The 21,684-nt window shown below is 52.2% G+C and overlaps 1 protein-coding gene and 1 pseudogene across 2 annotated transcripts in view; one reads left to right on the forward strand and one right to left on the reverse strand.

Annotated features, from left to right (window-relative positions):
* Window positions 1-5,802, reverse strand: part of SRC (SRC proto-oncogene, non-receptor tyrosine kinase) — a 63,183-nt gene extending 57,381 nt beyond the window's left edge. The window contains exon 1 of one of the 2 annotated variants that reach the window (XM_036245148.1): window positions 5,671-5,802. The gene's annotated coding sequence lies outside the window, so the exon portion shown is untranslated. Of the gene's footprint in view, window positions 1-1,004; window positions 1,122-5,670 lie in introns of those variants that run through there. The other variant, XM_036245149.1, reaches the window with a different exon arrangement.
* A 12,351-nt stretch (window positions 5,803-18,153) lies between these two features.
* On the forward strand, window positions 18,154-18,886 carry LOC118619030 (annotated as a pseudogene).
* The last annotated feature ends 2,798 nt before the right edge of the window (window positions 18,887-21,684 follow it).

Raw genomic sequence — 21,684 nt, forward strand, 5'->3', positions numbered from 1 at the left:
CCTGTCCCATTCTTGAAAACAAGTCTGAACTCCACTTACTGTGGCTGGGCCTGGACCCACCGCCAGCCACCCAGGGACCACTGCTCCGTTGTACAGAGTCCCTGAAGCTCAGAAAGCCTCACCCAGGGCCACACACGCTCTGCCCACACTCAAGTTGGCCTGAAAGCCCCAGAGGCTGAACTGATACCCCACAAGTGAGCTCCTTTTGTTCACCCCCATCCTTCCACCAGCCCAGTAATCCCAGCCAGGCCCACCTGGCACTGATGAAGACCCCCAGCTCCAAAAGAGAAGGTAGTTGTCTGCAGACACACAGCAGGGACACCCACCCCCAACCCCAGCCTAAGCAGGCAGGTGGACCCAGCCTGGTGGTGAAAACCCAGAACTTTTGTCAACTTCTGAGCAGGTAGGTATCCGGGCCTACCCAGGGGTAAGTCTGGGGGATGTGGGCAGGAGGGGCCAAGTAGTCTGGCCCAGTTCTTCCAGGCCAGTGGCACCAGGCCCTACCCAAAGCCCCGTGAGGACAGAGGTTCTGGTGCCCAGCTGGTCGTCCCCAGCCCGGTGCCCCTAGGCCTGGGTCCTGCGGGACTCCTCTTCACCTCCCCTCCCGGGCGGGGGGCACCAGGCCGGGCTGCCTCAGCCAGAGGTGGCGCCGACTGGCTCAGATTTCAGATTTGGCCTAGACCTGGCCTGAGGGCTTGGGCTGGGCTGGCTACTCTCAGGGGGCTCTCAGGGGCAGGGTGAGGCGGAGGAGGTCCCCGCGCGGACAGGACCCCGGAGCCCCCCCCCCAGCCCCCTCCCCCCGCAGCATCACAACAAAAGGCCGAGCTGGGCAAAACCCCGTGCGCCCGCCGGCGCTCAGGGATCGCGGCTCGGCCCGGGGTTGGGGGCTGGAGGGGTGGGCGGGGGACCCCACGGCCCGGCGATCCGACGCCAGGGTAGTCCCCGGGCGGGGGCTCCCCAAAGCCGGCCGGGTCGGGGCCCACGGAGGGGCGGGGGGCGCTCACCTGGGCCGGCGGGCAGGAGGGCGCACCAGCAGGCACACTCACGGGAGGGCGGACCGCCGGGCGGCCAGGGGTCGGGCAGACGGCGGCCAGGCCGCTCCGGCTCCCAGGCCGGAATGGATTCCGGGCCGGGAGAGACAGATCGAGAGAGAAAGGGAGGAGGAGGCGGCGGCGGCGGCCCGGGGAGGGAGGGTGCAGGAGGGAGGGAGGGAGCGCGCGAGCGGGGAGGAGGGGCCGGCAGGCAGCCGGGAGGAGGAGGAGGAAGGAGGAAGCGCGCGGGGACGGATTCCCCGCCGGTGACTCGGGAGGGACCCATGCGCGGCCCCAGACGCTCGAGCCAGGGGTCCGGGCGAGGCGGGGGGTTGGGGGACAGAGGCACCGGGCGCAGGAGACCCGCCCCCCCACCCCGCCCGGTAGGAACGCCCCACCCCGGGCGACCCCGTTCCTCCTGTGGAAATGCCCTCCCTCACTCTCCCCAGCCCACTCACCCTATTTACCCCAAATCTAGCTCTCCTGCAGTTATGAGACCAGCACTAGTGGAGCGCTCACTTCTTTCCAGGGGCCATGCTAAATGGCTCTGGTAGACCGTAGGGTCTGTTCCTCACAACCAGCTGGACTGGGGGATGATTATCTCCATTTTACAGATGAGCAAACTGAGGCACGAAAAAGCGTGTCACCGACAAGAACCTTGGCCTTGGACCCTGGCCTTGACCTTAGTCTTCTAAAGTGGGGACTGGGGCCTGAGGGACAGTGTGGGGAAAAGAAACCTCTATCTTATAGATACATGTTTATTTTAATGTGCTTTTTTTAAAAAAAGTAACTAAAGCAGCCCATCAGAGTCATCAAGTTCTGGATATTATTGATGAGAAGTGGGCTGAAGCAGGTATTTAGTGGCAATTACCCTTTTAAACTATCTTATTTTTCTTTTATCTTTATTGATGACAGAGAGAGAACACATCGATGAGAGAGAACATCGGCTCGCCACCTCCTGCATGCCCCCCAATTGGGTATTGGGTCCACAACCTGGGCTGGCCACCTCCTGCATGCCCCCCAATTGGGTATTGGGTCCACAACCTGGGCATGTGCCCTGACTGGGAATCGAACCCACGACCTCTTGGTCCATGGGTGGACGCTCAACCACTGAGCCACACCGGCCAGGCCCTTTTAAATAAGTAAAGAGAAGTACCTTTGGATGCAGGGGACAGGCAATAAAGCAGAGAAAGTGGATGCTGAGGAATCTACTTTAGCCACAAAGCCTCCCACCTCCACTATTTGACCCCACCCTACCCCCACCACCTCCTGGCCCAGGCTGCCCCACTGGGGGTCAGCACCCCACCCTTAGTTCTTCACCTGTCCTGGAATCATGGCCCTGGGGAAGGCTGGCCTGAATCCAGCTTTAAATCCACCAGCTGCCTGCGCTTACCTTCTCTGAAAGTTTTCCCATCTCACTGGGAAACTAAGGCCCAGCCAGGTCAATGGCACCCGGCCTGGACGCCTCCTGAGAAGAGCTGGGAGGAGAACCCTAGCATATGGGAGGCAAAGCCCTCAGGGTATAAAAACAGCACCCAGGAGACCAGGAATGAGTGAGTCCTTGAGCCAGACCAGTCTGGGTTCAAGTGCAGGCCAGTTGCCCTTCTGCTGTACCTAGCACAAGTCACAGGAGTGAACATGGTCACAGAGGACTCCTGAGAAGGTTAAAACTGACAAGTATGAGGGTGTTTGAGGTTGTGCCCAACAAATGGTAGCTTTTATGCTTGGTAAACTGAGACTTGAGGGGGAGGGGCTGCTGGAAGTCACATAGCTTGTCTGCAGCAGAGCCAGGACCAGAGGCCATCCTCGGCTGGTGACACGGCTTCACTTGTTTGCAAGGCTGGCTTAAAGATTAACCTCAGCTTCCCAGGATTCTGAGTGGGCCCCTGGGTGGAGGAGCAGGTTTCTCAACCCTCATTCATTCTTCAGACATGTCTAAAGGTCTTTACTGGCCACGCTGGGCTAGGGATGGGATATTCATCCAGTGGTGTGCTGGAAGAGCAAATTGTGTCCATCTTTTCCCAACTTCAACTTCAATGATTGGTAGCTTGATATCAGCCACCGTGGGAGTATTTACACCTTGGAAATTGGCAAACACGACAAATCAAGGCTATTTTTTTCCTTTCTGAGAGCTTGTTGTTAAAGATTTACCAGCACATCACTAGATTTATCCCCAAAAGTTCAACTAAAAGTCCTGGGCTCCTGGAGCAAATGACAGAGGGCTTAAAAGCAGAGACTTTGGGCCCACAGACCTAAGTTCAAGTCCCAACTCTGCCACTTCTTGGATATGTGACCTCAAGTCTACCATTTCTCTGAGCCTCGGTATGCCAGCCTGCAAAATGGGCTACACACGGTGCTTCCCTCAGAAGACTCACATTAGGATGAAATGAGGTGCTGTAAGCTCAGTATGTGTGAGCCCTTGTCACTCACACCCCTCCCCCTCTTGGAGCAGCGGGGGTCGTCTACAAGTCTCGGCTGTGCAAGCACAGATGCAGCCTTCTCTCTGGAACCACTACTGGCTCCGAGGGCTTGTCTCAGCTGCTGAGGCTCTCAGGAGGCACTTCAAGAGGATGGAGCCAGCACAATGGTTTTATTATTGAGCTTTGGAAATATTCATTATTTTCAACCATCCCTCTGGGCCTTTGCCCTTCCAGGAATGCTCACCCCATATCGTTAGCTTCCCAACCCTCCCTATCCATCAAGATCCTAACTAAATGCTGCATCCTCCAGGAAATGCTTCCTGAAAACTCCCTGATGGAGGCACACCTTATCCATCAGGGTATCCCCATCCATTCAGGGTGTGTCTGTCCTTACCCTGAAGGCGGGGACTGTGGCCTGGCCCATGCCCAGCACGGAGCAGATGCCAGCCAGTTGGCTGGGGAGAACATACTGACTAGGGATCCACACAGAGAGTTCAAGTTCCAACTCTTTCATTCATTGACTGTGTAACACTGCCCTCTCTGGGCCTCTCTGAGCCTCAGTTTACTCATCAATGAAGTGGGGCAACAACTCCACGAACTCCCAGGATTATGCAGAGGCAAGAGTTGGTGGTCTGGCTTGATGGATAAGTGACTTTCTGCATTATTTTGCTTAAAACATTGTTATTAAAATAGCAATTCATTGCTTAGTACCTGCAAATCACTCATCATCATTAATGGACAGTAAACATTTATTGACTGCCAATGTTATACACAGCCCTGGGCCAGGTCTGGAACACCAAGAAGGACAATTTTCCAACCCAAAGCACCCAACAGATGACAGATATTAATGTCAGCATTGTTGAGTTGGTGAACACCTGTCGTACAGTTGTCTGTCTCTAAAAACTTCTTCCCTCCTTCCTCCCACCTGGGTCAAAGTCACACCTGAGGGCAGGATGGAGACTGTGGAATGAGGCCGGGCTCCACACAACCGGCAGCAGACCCTTTGGCAAGAGCTTTCTCATGACACTGGATCGAGGGCGCTGTCCGCATCTCACCCAGGGCCCTGGTGGCTCTGGCTTAATGGTGGTCTATTTGCTGTGCCCACCCTAAGCCCTTGGAGCAGTGACCAGGAGGTTGGACCCATGACAGGCAGGGTGTGGCAGATTCCAGCCCAACCCTGTCATTCCCCAGGTGATTTGCTCTGAGTAGTCTATCCAAAGCCACCTGGCTCAGAGCTATAGGTCAGGGTGGAAAAATGTGCAGGCTCTAGACTGAGCCTGTGGAATGATCTTGCCCCCTCCATAGGCCTGCACTGCACAGTCTACACACAGATGTCTGGTCCGTCAGTGCATCTGCCCAGCGGGCCCTTGCCAGCCGCTCAGGCCTCCCCTGCAGGCCCTAGTCCCCTTCCCAGCTCTGCCAAGCCTGCCATCCCTCCGTCAGAGCAGCTCCTCCCTCCCTGAGTCCTCTACACTTGCTGGTCCCTCTGCCTGAAACTCTCCCCACCCCCTGGCCTCTGACTAAGCCTCGCTCTTCCTTCTTCTGGTCTATGGGTATCTACTGAGCACCTACTATGTGCTGGTGTCTGTGCCGGGTGCTATGGATACAGTGGTGAACAAACCAGATCTGGTTCCAGGGAATGAGGACAAACTCGCTCAAAGGCCTAAAACACGGGACACTAGAGAAGCATCCCTCGCCCCGTGAGTCAGAAGGAGCCAAGAGCAGATAAGCATATTCTCCCTCAGAGTCGGCCACTGGGGGGGTGCCAGCTGCCAGCAGGTTGCTCCAGCATCCACCCACCCTCCAGGGAAGGGATGGAGACAGTGAGCACCTGAGCAGGAGAAGCCCAAGTGAAGACACACAAATAACAGTGTTAGCCCTACCAGCGTGGCTCAGTGGTTGAGCGTCGACCCATGCACCAAGAGGTCACCAGTTCAATTCCTGGTCAGGGCACGTGCCCAGGTTGTGGGCTAAACAGTGGGGGTCATGCAGGAGGCAGCCAATCGATGTTCTCTCATCGATGTTTCTATCTCTCTCTCTCCCTCTCCCTTCCTCTCGCTCTAAAAAAGTCAGTAAAGAAAAAGACATTAAAGAAATTTTACAAATAACAGTGTTACCCACTGAGCACAGCCACACATAGAAATCCTCACAGCCTCACCTGGGGCTGTATGGCCAATTTGCAGATGGGAAGCTTGAGGCTCAAACCCTTCTCTACTCACCCCAGATTCTGGAGACAAAGCAGGGATGGCATACACACAGAAGACCGGCCCATGTGATAATGGGTGAGATGCCTGGCCTCTCCAATGTTCTGTCAAGGTCAAGTGCAGGGCAAGCCAGCCAGCCATCACATCACTCCCCTCAGGCGACAGTGGAGGCCCAAAGAGGGGCAGACACTCTCCCAAGGTCACAGAGTCGCTGGCAGGCAGAGCCAGGCCCCCTCCAGCCCGAGCCTCCTTCCGCCATAGCTCAGAAGGTCTGTGAGAGAAGATAACAGCCGGGCCTGGCAGGAGGGCAGAGGGCAGGGCGGAAATCTGTAGCCAGGGCTGTGACCCCGCAGATCAGAGGGGTTAGAAACCTGCTGAGCAGAGAGGAGACAGCCTGCAACAGGAGAACTTCAAAGAATAATTGTAACAATAAGCATCATAGCAACAGCTCACAGGCCCGAAGTGCGGAGTTTCCTGGGCAGTGCCCTGCTCCAGGGGCTCTGTGTGGAACGTCACACGTGTTCTTCACAGCACTGCATGTCAGAGCTGTTGTTATCCCCATTGCACAGATAGGGAAACAGAGGCGAGGCAAGGTGACACGCCACGGGGAGGGAGGGCGGGCGGGCGGGACCTCAGATCCAAACCCAGGAAGAATTCAAGCCCTCCTGGGTCTGAAACTCGGGCTCCATAGTTCTGTCCTGCCCAACCTCCCATGAGCCTGGCTCCTCATAGCGGACACCCAGGAGGGACAGGCGGGCCCCAGAGCCCCACCCAGTCCCAGACCTCCCACTCCAGCCTTGCCTTCCACCTCGCGGAATGTCTCCATCTCCCACCTGGCCCAGGCCGGTTGGGGAGACGGAATGTAGCAATGTTCTGTAGGAGTACTTCAAAAAGCAGATATGAGAGAAGAAAAAAATGCTAATCCTGTACTCTGCCCTCAGGAAGGAGAGCTTAACTCCCTACTGGTTAGGTAGGGACTGTGCTCACAGCGACTTCCTTCCAGAGAGGACAGCATGGAAAAGGGGCGGAGGGAGTAGCTTCACAGAGTGGAGAAACCTGGTGATCACGGTCAGCAGCAACAGGGGAAGGACACCGTGAATATCTGTCCCGTCGATGTGATGTGAGGAAATTAGCCCTTCACCTCTGTGGTCTTCCTCCCCAGGACCCATTATCCCACTGTAGTCATGAGAAAAGCCAACAAATGGCAATAGAGAGACATTGTAGAAAGGCACCCACGTTCTCAGAATGGCCAAGGTCATCAGAAACAAGGCAAGTCTGAGAAACGGCCACCGCCAAGAGGAGCCGAAGGAGACACGGTGAGTACGTGCGATGTGGCATCCTGAGTGGGGTCCCGGAACAGAAAAAGGATATTAGGGGAAAACGGAGGAACTCCCAGTGTGCTTTAGTTCATGATGATGTATCAGTGTTGGTTCATCAGCTGTAATAAAAGATGCTAGAAACAGTGGAAACTGCCCTCGCTGGTTAGGCTCAGCGGCAGAGCGGCAGCTCTCAGACCAATGAGTCTCGGGTTCGATTCCAGTCAGGGGCACGTACCTTGGTTGTGGATCGTCCCCGGCCCTGGTTGGGGTGGTGCAGGAGGCAACGAGTCTATGTGTCCCTCTCCCGTCTATGTTTCTCTCTCTCTCCCACTCTGAAGAAAAATATCTTCAGGTGAAGATTTAAAAAGAAAAATAGCAGAAACTGGTTGTGGGGTATATGCCACGTTATGTTCTAGAGCAAAAGACAGAATTTTAGGGCAGGCAAGAAGCCAAGAGAGCTGTCTCGAAACATTTCCTTCTAAAGTTGGGGGAACTGAAGACCAGAGGAATGGAAATGACTTGCCCAAGGTCATACTGAAAGTTTATGGCAGCCTGGACTAGGATAAAGGTTCCTCTATGTCACAAGAATTCATTTACTGCATCAGTAGATGAGTGGATAAAAAAGCTGTGGTACCAACCCAACAAAAGGAAGACAAAGAACCCAATTAAAAAATGGGCAGAGGAGCTGAATAGACACCTCTCCAAACAGGACATACAAATGGCCAAGAGACATATGAAGAAATGCTCAACATCACTAATCATCAGAGAGATGCAAATTAAAACAACTATGAGGTATCACCTCACACCTGGCAGAATGGCCGCCATCAACAAATCATCAAACAACAAGTGTTGGCGAGGGTGTGGAGGAAATGGGACTCTAGTTCACTGCTGGTGGGAATGCAGACTGGTGCAGCCACTGTGGAAAACAGTATGGTGTTACCTCAAAACATTAAAAATTGAACTTCCATTTGACCCAGTGATCCCGCTTCTAGGAATGTACCCTAAGAAACCTGAAACACCAATCAGGAAGAATATATGTACCCCCATGTTCATAGCAGCACTATTTACAATAGCTAAGATCTGGAAACAGCCCAAGTGTCCATCAGTAGACGAATGGATAAAAAAGCAGTGGTACATATATACAATGGAGTACTATGCAGCTGTAAGAAAGAAAGATCTCTTATCCTTTGAGACAACATCGAGGGACCTGGAAAGTATTATCCTAAGTGAAACAAGCCAAGCAGAAAAAGACAAATACCACATGATCTCACTTATATACAGAATATAATGAACATAACAGTCTGAGGAATACGGTAGAAGAAACATGGAAGTAGGGTACAGACTGACATCCCTCAGAAGAGGGGGTGGTGGGGGTGGGAAGAGATAAACCACAGAACTTATATGCATGTACACATAACCAGTGGACATGGACATCAAAGCCGGGGATGGGGAGGAGGGTGCCAAGGGGTAAAAAAGGAGAAATATCTGTAACTAAAATAAAAAAATAAAAAAAAGCTGTGGTACATGTACACAATGGAACACTATGCAGCTGTAAGAAAGAAAGATCTCTTATCCTTTGAGACAACATGGAGGGACCTGGAGAGTATTATCCTAAGTGAAACAAGCCAAGCAGAGAAAGACAAATATCACATGATCTCATTTATTTGTGGAATATAATGAACTAAACAAACTGATGATCAAAACAGACCCAGACACTGGAAGAAGGGTACAGACTGACAAAACTCAGTAGAGGGGGTGGTAGGGGGAGGATAAACCACAGAACTTATATGCATGTATGCATAACCAATGGAGATGGACAACAAAGCTGGGGATGGGGTGGGGAGAAGGGGGTCAATGGGGGAAAAAGGAGAAACATCTGTAACAAAAATAAATTAATAAAAATAATTTTTTTTAAAAAAAGAGTTTATTTACTGTATACAAGGCACCAAGCCTGGGTCATTGTCATGATGAAGGCAGATGGAGAGGTTCAAAGATTTATCCGGGGACCAGTTGTCCAGGGACACAGACCCTGCCCACTGGAGGCTTTCAAGCCAGAAGCAGAAGCAGATGCTGAAACACCCTGAGCAGGGGGGACAGAGAGTTACAAGCTTCAGTATCTGGAAGACACAGTCCCACCATCTGCCACCCATGAGAACGTGCTCTGCCTCACGATGCTGCTGAAATGGAGCTGGGGTCAGAACCGACCAGATGACACCAAGAGGATCCAGTAAGGGGTCGCGGCTGCGGGCCGCCTAGCACAGCGCCTGGTTCACTGCACGTGCAGTCTGAGTGCCGGAGGAGCTCAGCGAGGGAGCGGTTCGTGAGTTTGCTCTGGTAGGGACTTCTTGGGGAGTTTCCTAGACCAGGGACATTGAGCTTGGGTCTTAATGGCTGGGAAGGAGTCTGCCAGGCAGGAAGGGCGTGGAAGCTGCAGCCCCAGCCTCCAGAGTTCACAAGCTGGTCTGGCAGAAGAGACATGTCAGGCCTCTCTCCCTGGATGTCCCCACTTCCTGGCCTTGATGCCTGCTTCCTGGTCTTTGGGTTTACCGTCCCCTGAGCCAAGGGCCAAGGCAGCAGGGCATGGGCAGGAGTGGGGGTGGGTGGCCGAACCCAACAACTCCATGGCTCTTCTGGAAATGAAACCAAGCCCTGCTGCCCACTCACCGGCTGGCTGAGTGTCACTTAAACAACTTCCTCCTTCTGTTCCTGTTCAGGAATTACCCAGGCAGGGCTCTGTGGTGGTTAGGGGACTGCCCCAAAGGCTGGCACCGGAGCCTCCATGGACCTACTCTGGCTGCTCAAAGCCTCCCAGACCCTTTGTCTGGTCAATGTTCTCATGGAGCCAATCCCGCCCCCGACCTACCCTTTCTCCTTCCTGCTTCCTCACGTCTGCCGTGCGGTCTGCCCACCGGCTCCTCTCTCTGCTTCCCCAAACCCACTCGCCCTCAGCCCATCTGGGCTCTGTTCAGAAGCCTTACACAGGGACCCTCTGCCCTCTGCCAGGCCTCCTTATCCTCTGTATCCCTTCCTGCCTCCTGCACGCAGGCCCGGGCCTGGACTGGAGACAGGCACAGCAGTGAGCACACTGGCACAGCCCCGTCCTTGGGAGCTGGGCCTCTAACCCGACGTCCTGTGCATCTGCGTGCCTTGTCCACGGCCCGGGTAGGGACTCAGAAGCCAGGACTCCTGTCCGGCGCAGCCCCCGTGCAGTGGGGCCCTGGCAAGTCCCTTCCCCTCTCGGGCCAGCGTTTCCATGGACAGAAGGCACGGTGAGGACTGCCCCATCCCATCCCGCCAACCCCAGGAGAACGTTTCCTTCTACAAGGAGCTGGTAAAATGCCTCCACAGAATCATCAGAATTTCTGGGTGGAAACACATATAGGGTCCCAGGAAGAGACCCCACCAGGCGGCCCAACATCATGGTTACGAGCGGCCGTGGAGACCTGGCTTCGAATCCTGCCTCGATAGTTCTGTGGCCTCGGGCAAGTCACTTGACCCCTGTCACTCGCTTCTCTCATCCGTGAACTGGGATGACTGTATGTACCTCACATGACTGGTGATTAGCATGACACACACATGCTAGATGTTCAGTAAGTGGATGTTATTATTATTTTTTCTGGTGTCGCCAACCTAAGATTCCATTAATAAAGTGGACAACTATGGCAGCCTTAAAATTGACAATGTAGATCTATACGTTTTGCAATGAAAAGAATTTATTATTAAGCAATTAAAATGCTCTAGGACTACCCAAATAATCCCATTTCTGTTTTTTGTTTTTTAAGTGGGCAAAGTGAAAAGATAACACTGCCATGTTTCTAGCAGCTGTCCTGGGGACAGAGGGGTCACAAATGACCTTAATACTTTTTCCTTTTGTGCTTGTCTTTATTCATTAAGTTCTCTACAGTGAGCTCATATTACTGGGGCAATAGAAAGCCATATAGATTATTTGTGACTTGGGTCACAGTGGGTCTTTGTTCCCCAACTGCTCTGGACGCCCAGTACAAGGCCTGGTCACACAGCCCCGCCGCTCAGGGCTCCTGGAGGCCAGAGTGCTCAAGGATGAGCTGGCCATGCACTTGACCTCTCCCTTGAGGCGCATCTGCCTGGGATCCTGTTGTTCATGTTGCTTCTGGCTCCACCTGATGAGGAAGAGAGACTCGCAGGGAAAGTGCCCAGTTCCCTCCCACGAAGTCCTGGGACCCTGCCTGTCCCCTTCCCCTCAGCCTTGGTTCTCCCTGTTTACATCCACAAACCCCCCAGGCGGGCAGGGGCAGGCATGGGGAGGGGGCCCTCGGCCCTGGGCCGGGTTTGTTTGGGGCTGAGACACAGCCAGTGCCCGCCCGGGAGGAGCCCACAGTCTCGCGGCTTCCTCTAGACTCTCTAAGTCAGGTCCTCCGAAGCAGAGCCTGAGACAGTCTCACGTGGGAGTGACCCCTTGCCTCAGTGAGGGAACTAGGAGGAACAGGGAAGGAGAGAAGCCAATAGGAGTGTCGTCTGGGTCACTGCTACAGGCAACCTGAGCTCTGTTCCCCTGAGACCTCAAGTAAGTCCCAGCTCGCCTCCCAGAGCAGGGAGGCTGGAGCCCTGTCCCCCACACCTGTCCTCCTTGGGCGCCAGGATGCCCCCAGGGCCATTTACTCCCTCACCCTTCTAACCAAGCCTGCTCCCTGACTCCAGAAAGCCAGAGGGCAAAGACCTGAGAAAGGACCACCCATCCAGATTCACCGCCACCCCAGCCCTGGCCTCTCTCCAGAGCTCTGGGCCCGTCTATCTCTCATCTTCCAGACCAAACCCCCAGCCTCCACCCCGACACCCAGGATATCCCGCTTCTCCTGAGCCGAACACAACCTCTGCCTCCTGAAACTGGACCCCCTCCTAGGTCCCCAGCTTGGAAAGAGTTACTCCCTTCTCTTAGTTATGTCAGCCAGAAAGCGGGCATCCCCAGCCTCCCCCACATTCCCACACCCAAGACCCACTACCTCTACCAGCCCCACCACCCCTTGCTGCTGTCCCCTCCTCCACACGCAAGTGAGGCCTGGCTCAGCTAGACACCACCCAGCCTCCTCATGACCTCCTGGCCTCTGGTTTTCCGTCCCTGATTCATCCTATAACGGCCCTCTTGTTCCTCTTTCCAAAACACATCGCTGGTCCTTCAGTGGCTCCCCTGCGGCCTCAGACTGAAGCCCACGCTCAGGAGGCGGCCACACAAGGCTCTCAGTCCCTCCGTTCCCACGTGCGTCCCCCCAGAGCGTGACTGCTGCTCACTCCCCACCTCCAGGCCTTTGCTCCTGCCTCTCCTCCCCTTGGCTTGTCCTTCTCCCTGGTTAATCCTGTTCATTCTCTGGCCCCTGCCTTGACCCTCAGCCTGGGTCAAGGCTCCAAGGACCCAATCTGCCTTTCTCAGAAGGGCTGCTCATGGTAACCCATCCATTCCCGCCACAGGCTTCAGCGGGTAGCTTGTCCCCGGGTCATTCCTGTGCCCCAGCGCTGCCCAGACCGGGCTTGACGCTGACGGGCCCCATGCTTGTTGGGGCAGGAATCTCAGGCCTGAATTCCCCAGGTTCCCTGGAACAGGGCCAAGCCTCTCCCAGACCCTGCCGGAGGCTAGTACATGAGCTCAGGTGTCCAGACCAAGGACTGGGCGAGTCATCCTGCCCCAGGTCACACCCTGAGTCTGGCCTCACCTCCCCGCCCCACCCCCCGCTCCCCACCCCCGAACCTCCTTGCCCCCGACAGCTCAGGTAGGTGCTTGCTCAGGGTGTGGGGATCCCCAGAAGAGCCAGGAAGGAGCCCAGCCTCAGCCACCTGTGCCACAGTCCCTGGCTGAGGCCTCTCCCAGCCAGATGGCAGGGTCTGGGAGAGGCCCCGGCTGGCAGGGACGCTCCTCCCCACAGCCTGCATGTGAGCCAGGCCTCTCGCCGCTCAGGGTCTGTGCTTGACTTCCCACCACAGCTACCTCCCAACCATTAAACATATTTAATCATCCACTTGTTAAATTCGCTCCCTGGGTCTTGAACTGGCTCCCCTGCGCCTTCTCATTCCTGGAGGTGCTGGCATCTGTGTTTCCAGGGCGCGGGGCAGGGCAGCCTGACCCCCTCTAACTCGTCAAACACTTGAGGATCACTACCTGTGTCAACAAGAGAAAACATGCCCTGAGAAGTCCGCTGCGGAGGAAAGGCCAGTCTGGCCAGCCTCCCCTCCCCGCCGCGCCCTGGGCCAGGGCGAGGAGGAGCCCATCACCAGCCAGACCCTCTGCCTGCCGGGCACTGGAAACTCAGGGCCCGAGAAGGCGAGAAACTTCCCCCAGGTATAGAGCCCGGGGCTGGCGGTCTGGTTGAGGCCTGGGAGTTGAAACACTCACTGTCTGGTGGGTGCACACTGGTTGAGAAAACACACGCAGCTCCTGCCTTGAAGTTCACAGGCTGGTGTGAGAGGTGGTCGATAAACCAGAGAACAAAGCTGCTGATGCAGAAATACAGATGGTGCTACAGGCTAGGCTGGGGGCGGATGAGGGAAGGGGAAGAACCAAGGACAGGAGGTGAGGGAGAACTTCTCAGGGGAGATGAACCTTCTTCGCTAAAGCTTGGAGGATGAAAGAGTGGGGGGTGGGGAGCATTCAGGCAAAGGCCCTGAGGCGAGAACTGGCTTGCACTGGTCTGGGTGGCACAGTGGGTAGGAGGAGGCAGTGGGAGACGAAACTAGAGCCCGTAAGAGGGCCTGGAGCCTCCTGGGCAGCAGCGAGGGATGTGATCTGTATGGAAGTGCACCGGAGGCTTCTGTGGGCATTAAGCAAGGAGGGTGACACGATCCAATGTAGGGTTTTGGAAGCTCCCATGGCAGTTGAATGGATTAAGGGGAGCAGGGGAGGCAAGGAGGCTGCGAAGTCCTCCAGGTGAGAGAGGCTCAGCCCCGGCAGGGGAGGTGGTGAGATGTGCATGGTTCAAGTGCATTTGGAGGAAGCGCCCACAGTCTCTGCTTGGATCAGGAGTCTGGGTGTGCGTAGAGGGTGAAATCAAGATGGACTCCCAGGCTTTTGGTTTGTGTGGAAGGAGTTGTCATTTACTGAGATGGGGAAGCCTGGGTAGGAGCCCACTGTGGGGAAAGAGTCAAGAGTTCAGTTTGGGCCAAATTCTGTTGGAGAAACCTATTATGTATCCATGGAGATGTTGGGAAAACTGGTAACACTCAGCCAACACTCTGCATCAGGCACCAATACCTTATGTATATTAACTCATTTAATCCCCTCATCAACCCCTTGGAAAAGAAACTATTATTATGCCCATTTCACTGAGGAGAAAACTGGGGCTCACGGTAGGATGTTGTGTATAGGATGAGAAGAAAGCCATGGAGAGCCCCAAGGGGCTCCCAGATCTATAAAGCTACAGGACGAGGACCCCAAAGAGGTTCTCCAGACTGCAGGCCGATGCTCTAACCGCTGAGCCAAACCGGCCAGGGCCCAAACAGGTTCTGAGCTTCCCAGAAGGGCATTCTCCTAGGTCAGCCTGATGTTGCCAGGAGGCAAGGGGACAGAAGTCAGGGATAAGAAAGTGACCCCAGGCAGTGTGGTTAGGACCCTCTGTGCATTCCCAAAGCCCCTCAGGCATGGTATCACCAGGCTTGCCATGGTTTCTTATAATTGTCTGTGTGTCCATCTGGCCCTACAGATTGAAGGAAGGGTCCACTTCTGATCCACCTTGGTGTCCCCAGTGCCCAGCTCAGGCTCTGGACAGAGCGGGGACTTGGGTGGGTCTGTTGAACCAGCCTCAACGGAACCAAATGGCACGGTGCCTGGTGAAGGGCCATAGGCCTTGATGCTTCTCTGGCTTGGGAGGCAAAGTACCCCATTTCAGACTCAGTATTTCTACCAGGCAGCCATATGGATGCACAGAGCCCCTAAATGATTGAAAACCAACAGGTACATCATTTCCTGCCCTCACTTTCCAGAGGAAGCTGAAGCTCGGCGCAGCGAAGGCACAGCCCACCAGCCCACGATCGGTGTGGATGAATCGCACTCACGTACACCGCCTTAACCTGTCCCACAGCTCCCCTTCCATAAAGGTTGAAGTCTAGGTCTCCTCATCTGCAAAACCGGGTTGGACCCAGCGGTCTCAGAAGGCTCAGCCGCGGTCCCTTTCTATGAACTCATAGGCCACAGGCCTCACGGTGGCGGGAGAGAGATCACTCAAGAAGCTGTTTATCATCTTGTTGCCCCCCTACCCCCACCCCTTGAGCTCTTGGAGCAAAACATTCCCAGAAGTGGGGTGATTCATTCACAGCACTACTTGCCAGTTCCAGAGAAAAGGCAGGCTATGAAATACACTCTGCAACTTCTAAAGAGGAGACAAAGAAATTTCAAGATGAAGTTTCCCTTGAGTGGACAGAGGCTGAAGGAGCTGGGACAGAGTTTTCCTTCCAGAGAGCCAAGATTTCGGGGGAGGAAAAGATCATGGTTTGAGCCAACGTCTCCCAAAACACAACGTGGTACCCTCTAAGGACAGCAAAGACAACAGTGCTTTTTAAAACGTGATGGCCTGAACCTGACCACCGCAGTTCATGTTGTTGACTGATTGGATGTGAGTTCAAACCAAACTAAACGGGCTGTTTGTGTTATTTTTGATGCAAATCCATGTTAAAATTCCAACTGTCAAGGGGAGGATGAGAACCGCATGCTAGCTCCTCTTAAATCAGGCAGAGAGAAACTGCTGGGTGTCAGAGGGTTTGGACATCTGACAGTCCAAGAAGGCATGGAGAGAGGTTAGCAGGTGGGTCTGGCAGAGTCTTGCAGGTAGCATGCTTTAATGACAGGGAGAGCGAACAGTAAAGGTCCATGATTCACAGAAAGCCAACCTGGAAAGACTCCAGCAGCACAGAGATGGAAAGCTGTCTCTCATTTTGAAGTCTCGGGATATCTGTGCCCCGAGTTTGGTCTCCCGCAACATAAATATTGTATTCAACTCTTTAAAAATTGTACTTTTAGCTCCCACTCCCCAACTGGGCAGAAAGTAGGAGCGAGCTTGACCTCTTTGCCCAAGAGAGAACGTGTGATATAAGAAAGCTCAAGATATCTCGGTTCTAGTTCGATTCTGATTCCAAAGAGCTAAGTGGCCTTGAGCATGTCTCCAGCCCTCTCTGGGACTCTATTTTCCCAACTCTAAAATCTTGGAAGAGAATATGTTGAGGAAGAATAAGGGACCTTTGAAGCATAGGCTTTGGAGTCTTACCACCTGGGTTCTAATCTGAATTCTCTAGCTGTGTGACCTGAGGCAAGTTGATTAACCTTTCTGAGTTTTCTCATCTCTAAAACTGAGACCATAATATCTACCTCATGGGACTTGCTGACAAGTTAAATAACATAATGTGTACAAAGAACATAGCTTAGTACCTGGCCCACAGGAATATTTTTGTTAAGGTGTAATTTACACATAATGAAATGCTCAGGTCTTAAACATTCTATTTTGACGACTACATATCAAGATAGGGAACATCGTAATTACCCCAGAAAGTTTTCTCATGCCGCTTCCTAGTCAAGCCTCCCAGAAACAACACCCGATCTGATCTCTATCACCCAGGTTAGTTTTATCTGCTTTAGAATCCCCTATGAATAGAACCAGACAGTAATGCATTATATTTGTGTTTATGGGTATTTTTTTTTCCCCCAAAAAGAATAGTTCAGAGAGTCGTCGGTGTTATTGGTGTATGAGTAGATCATTGCTTTATGGTTGTCGCATTTAACTGTATCAATGCACTGTGGTGTATCCGTTTCATTGATCAGCATCTGGGCTGTTTCCAGTTTTTGCCTATTATGATGAAAGCTGCTATGAACATTCTATCTAAAATTCAGCACAAGACTTTCATGGATAAGTATTTCCATTTCACTTGGGTAAGTACCTAGGAGTGGAATGTTGGACCTAGGGTAGGTGTCTGTTGAGCTTTGTAGAGAAACTCCCAAAGGGTCTTCTGAAGTGGTTGTTTCATCCTACACTTCCCCCAGCGTTTTGAGAGATCAGTCACTCCATACACTCCCCAGCATTTACTGTGGTCAGTCTCCGATTTTCGTCATTCTGGTATCGCATTGTGGTTTTAATTTGCATTTCCCTGATGACTAATGAACTCCTCTCCTGAGTTTACTTAGTTTCTTTTTTCCACTGATTTTCTTTCTTTTTTTTTTTTTTATATCCTCATTCGAGGACATTTTTCCATTTTTTGTACAGACAGAGTGGGAGGGAGAGAGAGGAAGAGAGAGAGAGGGAAACATCGATGTGAAAGGGACACAACGAGTGGCTGCCATCCACACGACCAACCAGGGCCGGGGACAAACTGCAACCGAGGTATATGCCCTTAGCGGGAACCGAACCCGGGTCTCTCTGGACCGCAGGCGGACGCTCTAACCGCTGAGCCAAACCGGCCAGGGCCCACTGATTTTCTTTTATAGAGAGAGTGGGAGGGAGGAAGGGGGAGAGAGAAACATCCACGTGAGAGAGACCCATTGATTTGTTGCCTCCTGCATGCAACCTAACCAAGGCCAGGGATCAAACCTGCAACCCAGATATGTGCCCTTGACTGGAAATCAACCCTGCGACTCTTCAGTGCATAGGCCAATGCTCTAACCACTTAGCCACACCGGCCAGGGCTATTTAGATTTTCTTTTTTTTTTAAAGGTAGTTCCTCTCCCCTTTGTTGCCATGTAGCTCTCAGCCTCCATGATTTGAAAGGCTGTTGAATAAATGAGGAAGGGAAAACTGAAGGCAAAATCCACTAGAAATCTAAAGTACTCTTTGACTACAAAAGCAAGCATGAGCTCAGCCCTGGAAACCTTCCCTTGACTTTGGCCTCCCAGGACTCTGGGGCTAAGGTTGTGCTCATCTTCCGAGGAAGCCAAGGTCATGTTTTAATGATAATAATTTTGTCCTGGATTGAATAATTGTTTTCATTGCTCCCATTTATAAACTACTACTATGCTGTAGGCCTCATACACACACACAGTGTGTCTAATTTTTACAATAGCCCTGCAAGGCTTTTGGATGAGCTCCATTTGGTGGACTCTGGAAATCAGAGATGTGATTCCTTTGCCTAACACCACACAGCTACATCGCTGTGAATCAGATTCAAAATGTGACTGTCTGGCTCCAAAACCACTCACGGAGCTGCCTTCAAAGTGTACACACAGTCTTCTTTTCTGGCTGGAACCATGGAGGGGACGGAAGAGAAGAAAGTTTCTGCTGTTTCCCTTAACAAAAAGCGAGGGAATTTCACAGAGCTGAAGATCAAGCACCCGAGAAAGAAGTTTGCCCAAAAGATGCTTGGAAAGGCAAGGAGGGAGCTCCTCTCTGAAAAAGCTAGGTGTTATCACAAGGAATATAGGCAGATGTACAGAACTGAGATTCAAATGGCCAGGATGGCAAGAAAAGCTGGCAACTTCCATGTACCTGTGGAACCCAAATTGGCACTTGTCATCGGGATCAGAGGTATCAGTGGTGTGAGCCCAAAGGTCCGAAGTGCTGCAGCTTCTTCGCCTTCGCCAGGGCTTCAATAGCACCTTTGTGAAGCGCAACGATGAACATGCTGAGGACTGTGGAGCCATCTATTGTGTGGGGTACCCAAACCTGAAGTCAGTAAGTGAATTGCTCTACAAGAGTAGTTATGGCAAAATCAACAAAAAATGAACTGCCCTGAGAGAGAACATGTTGATCGCTCGACCTCGTGGTATATGTGGCATCATCTGCACGGAGGATCTGATACATGAGATCTATACTGTTGGAAAACACTTCAAAGAAGCAAATAAGTTCCTGTGGCCCTTCGAATGGTCTTCTCCACGAGGTGGAATGAAGGAAAAGACCACCCGTTTTGTAGAAGGTGGAGATGCTGGTAACAGGGAAGACCAGATCAACAGGCTTATTAGGAGAATGAACTAAGGTTTCTACCATGGTTGTTTTTGTAATAATACAAAAATTAACTGGTCAGTTAGTCAACAGCGAGTGATTTAAAATTGAAAAAGGTGCTTGTGCATGCACACACACACACACACACACACGGGAATATTATTCAGCCACAAAAAGGAACGAAGTGCTGATATGATACATGCTACAACATGGATGAACCTCAGAAACATCACGCTAAGTGAAAGCAGACAAACATAAAAAGCCACATATTGTATGTGAGACCATTTATTCAAAATACCCAGAATGGGTAAATCTACACCTATGACAGACAGTAAATTGATGGGTGCCAGGGGTTCTGGAGACAGGGGAATGGGAAGGAACTGCTTAATGGGGTTTTCCTTAGGGGTGACAAAATTAATTTGGAATGAGATGGGGTGGTAGTCACATAACTTGGTGACTGTACTAAATGCCACTAAACTGTACACTTTAAATAATTCATTTTATGTTTATCCACTTCAATGAGATTTTTTAAAAAAAACTCTAGAGCATAATTTTACATTAGTGATTCAGTCCTTTGGACAGTGATGCTGCCAGAATCTGGGCCCAATCTTTTCCCCCAGTGAGAGCCCTCCTTGAGAAGTCCAGGGCAAAAAGGGAGGAAACAGCAGGACGACTCCAAGTGGGCCCTGGAGTCAGGCTGCCTGAGTTCGGTGCCAGGTACCTCCATGTCCTCATCTGTAAAATGGGGATGATAATGTTACCAACCTCCTGGGGTGGCTGTGAGGATGGAATCATGCAGGCAGAGTCTCTGGGCATGCGTAATGTTTATTCACTAAGCTGTTCTGTTAGGGCAGGCCACCTTCTCCTCATACCATCCATGCTACAAATACTTATTGAGCATCTAGTAGGTGCCAGGCACCCTTACAGGCCTTGAGGAGTTATCCATAAGCAAGAACAATAAAATTCCGTTCTTAGAGCTCACATTCCAACTGAGGTATAAGACAACAAAGTAAGTAAAACACACAGCATGTTAGAGGATGGTATACGCTCAGAAGAAAAACTAAATAAGGAGAGGAAATGTTGGGGCAAGGTTACAATTTTAAATTGGGTTTGAGATGGCTTCCCTGAATAATGATCTGAGGGAAGTAAGGTATATTCATTCATTTGCTATTGCTGCTGCAACAAGTTACACAAATGTAGTAGCTTGAGACAACACAAATGTAATCTTTTCCAGTCTGAGGTCAGGAGTCCAAAGGGGGTCTTGCTGGGCTGAAAGCAAGGCGTTGGCAGAGCTGTTTCCTTCTGGGGGCTCTAGGGAACATCCGTCCCTGGTCTTTTCCAGCTTTTGGAAGCCGCCCACATTCCTTGGCTCATGGCCCCATTTTACTCCAGCTTATGCTCCCATCATCCCACCTCCTTCTCCTTGGCTTTCCGGCCTCCCTATTTTTCTTATAAGGACCCTCATGACTGTATTGGACTCACCTGGCTAATCCAGAATCTCCCCAACTCAAGATCCTTAATTTAATCATACCTGCAAAGTCCTTTTCACCACATAAGATGACACAGTCACCAGTCCTGAGGTCGAGGGTACGGACTTCTTTGGGAGCCATTAATCTGTCTGCCACTTGAGGCTCAGTATCTAGCGAAAGTGGGCAAGTGGGCAAGGGGGGAGTGAGGTCTCTCAAAGGTCAGGAAGTTGGAGGAGGTGGAGTAGCTCTTGCAGGCCCTTATGGGTCCTTCGGCCTTCGCCTGAGTGAGCTGGAGGAGGTGAGGAATGTGACCTTATGGGTTTTAACAGGATCCCTCTGGCTGCTTTGTCGAGGACAGTCTATCCGTGAGGAGGCTACTGCAATATCTGGGCAAGATGATGGTGGCTGGACCACGATTGTACAGGGAAGTGGCGACACGGGTCTCATTCTGAATTTTGCAGGTCAAGTCGCAAGGAATCTCTTAAGGGTCAGAAGTGGTGTGTCATAGAACGAGAGGAAGCAAGGATGACTCCAAGGCTTTTGGCCTGAGCTTCTGGGGAAATTAAGAGGCTCCTTAAGGTGAGGAAGGCCACAGAAAGATCAGACTTGGGACAATTGGTGAGAGAGCAGGGATTTGTTTTGAGATGCGTGTAGAGTACCCACATGGAGATGCTGAGGAGGAAGTCCGGTATGAGTCTGGCATTTAGGATCAGTCTGGAGGGATTTGTTTGGGAGACATCAGCATTTCGGTGGTATATAAAGCCATGAGCCTGGACAAGATCTTCAAGGGAGTACATGCAGAGATAAGAGGACCAAGGTCTGAAACCTGAACCCCACTGATAAGAACCCAGTGACGCTGAAGGAAAACTAGGGAAGGGTGTGGTCCTAGAAGCCGAGAGCCAAATGCTAGAATCTGTCCAGAGTACTGAATGGGGGTGGGTGGGGCAGAGGATGACCACCCTTGCTTTTCTTTTTTTTTTTTTATCTTCACCCGAGGACATTTTTCCATTTTTTGTTCAGACAGAGCGGGAGGGAGAGAGAGGAAGAGAGAGAGAGAGAAACATCGATGTGAAGGGACACATCGAGTGGCTGCCACCCGCACGACCAACCAGGACCGGGGACAAACTGCAACCGAGGTACATGCCCTTAGCGGGAACCGAACCCGGGTCTCTCTGTACCGCAGGCCGACGCTCTAACCGCTGAGCCAAACCAGCCAGGGCCACCCTTGCTTTTCTAGGCCTGTTCTCCAGCAAGCAGTCTCTCTGGGAGAGTTTGAGGGGCCCTCCAGCACTGAGCCTACTGACACGCACTGAATGTTTGTTAAACACCGAGGAAAGGCCCATGAACTTGGGTCCAAGTCCG

Source organism: Molossus molossus, unplaced genomic scaffold (genome assembly GCF_014108415.1).
Source record: "Molossus molossus isolate mMolMol1 unplaced genomic scaffold, mMolMol1.p scaffold_m16_p_6, whole genome shotgun sequence".
Taxonomy (NCBI): domain Eukaryota; kingdom Metazoa; phylum Chordata; class Mammalia; order Chiroptera; family Molossidae; genus Molossus; species Molossus molossus.